At 48.6% G+C, this 1,744-nt stretch overlaps 1 long non-coding RNA gene across 1 annotated transcript; it reads right to left on the bottom strand.

Annotated features, from left to right (window-relative positions):
• Positions 1 to 383: 383 nt before the first annotated feature.
• On the bottom strand, positions 384 to 1,524 carry LOC119796447. The gene is made up of 4 exons (XR_005282469.1): positions 1,161 to 1,524; positions 746 to 1,072; positions 611 to 672; positions 384 to 503 (listed from the first exon to the last, which is right to left on the bottom strand). It is a non-coding gene; the product is annotated as an uncharacterized LOC119796447 (long non-coding RNA).
• Between the last annotated feature and the right edge of the window lie 220 nt (positions 1,525 to 1,744).

Below are 1,744 nucleotides of genomic sequence, written 5' to 3'. Positions count from 1 at the left end.
GCCGTAGGAAAAAAGACAGAAGCTAGTATATAGCTTGAGAGGCACTCACGTTTTGGGGGGCTCTTGGTTATTCCTTGGAATCCAATTTGTGGGGTTAAATCCAGAGAAGAATTAACTTGTTTGAGAGCGGACAGGCAGACTAACGTTGGACTCAGAGGAGTAAAGGAGCGGACTGTCACTTGTTTTCCAGAAGTTGACTTGAACGGATCATGTCAGGTTTCCCCTTGCTCAGTGTGACTCAGTTAATCCTTCCGGGGAGAGAAGGTCCAGGCTTATCCAGTGATACAGGAAGTCTTCCTGCCGAAAAACAAAGACAAAGCAAGTTTAGACTCAGAGAGACTAGGCTAAGGTTAGACTCTGCTAATCTCAGTTTGGCTAGAGTACCCAATACTAGCAAAGACTCTGGCGTCGAGGTAGTGACGGCCCGCTGCTCAAATACTCCTCTGGTAAAGACCCAACGAGCCGCAGGTGTGCAAGGAGGCTCAACGAGAACAGGGCACCATCTGGTGGTGGAGAGATGAAAACACAAAAACAAACTCGAAAACCTAACACCCACATGCATACACAGTCAGAGAACAAGAAGCAGTAAAAGAGGTTTATTAGGCCATACAGAGATCTGATTGCTCACTATGCGAGCTGCAGGCAAGGTTCGGAACGTCAGAGTTAGGAGCACTGCGGGAAGAAAGAGCAAATTGGTTAACACTAGAAGAGTAAGGGAGATCTGCACTGATGCCACCTCACTTACCGCTACGTACAGATAGCCTATCCGGGAAGGGTGACTGGAAGAAGGGGTTCTGCGACTCTCTGCTTTCCGATGGGAGGAAAAGGTTGAGCGACAGGTGTGCTAGCGGATGGGACATAGACGGGAGCCAGAGCAGCACCACAGCTGAGACAGGCACAAGTAGCAGCTCAAGGAACCAGAGTGAATCCAGGAAAGGGGGTTTCCTGTCCTGCTTGGTACCAACAAGGGAGCTTGAGGGGAACGCCAGAACAGAATCTGAGCAGCAGGGATTCAGGAACCAGTCTTCAGCGCACGGGGACACGACAGTCGAGTACTCCAGAGCATGACGAACTGAAAGAGACAAAGTTAGAACTAGGAATCCGAAACATCAAACTCACAGGTAACAAGAACTGTCAACAGGACAGTGGCCTAGGCGTACCACAACAGTCTAACACTCTGGAGCCCTTCAGCTGATTGAAAGCTCCTTTTAAGCTCCAGCCAGAGCAGCCCCAACGAGCCGCAGGTGTGGGCCACGCCCACCTGTCAACAACAGCCACCTGTGGAAGAGAATCAGCGGAGCAAAGTGCACAGAATCCTGGCAGTTACAAAAGAAAATGCCCAAGTAAAAAAACATTTTAACTGATTATTGATTTGTCTGCACTTATCTCATTAAGCAATCATATTAATATATGTTATAGACTTAGTCACTACTGTCACCTTTTTGCCACTCTAAAGAACGGTTTCACAAAACAGACCAAACCAGATAAGGGCTGTCATCACTGTCCTCCTCCCAGTGACGCCGGTGCTACAGCTCCCTGGCTTTGGTGCACTGGCTCTCACTACAGCGGTTAATCTGACTGCTCCATGTGACGCCTGTTGCCCTCATTTCTGCTGTCTGTCTCACCCATAATGGCGGTGACATGTCAAGTGTTGCAGACATTCTCTCAGCCAGACTGGCAGAAGCAGTGGTAGCACCAAGCATTAGTAATTTTATCAAGCGTAATGCACTGGTAATTTGATACA

The sequence above is a fragment of the Cyprinodon tularosa genome, unplaced genomic scaffold (genome assembly GCF_016077235.1).
Source record: "Cyprinodon tularosa strain WSP-4 unplaced genomic scaffold, ASM1607723v1 ctg55, whole genome shotgun sequence".
Lineage (NCBI taxonomy): Eukaryota > Metazoa > Chordata > Actinopteri > Cyprinodontiformes > Cyprinodontidae > Cyprinodon > Cyprinodon tularosa.
Note: the sequence above shows the minus strand (reverse complement) of the source record. Positions and strands in the feature narration are given on the sequence as shown.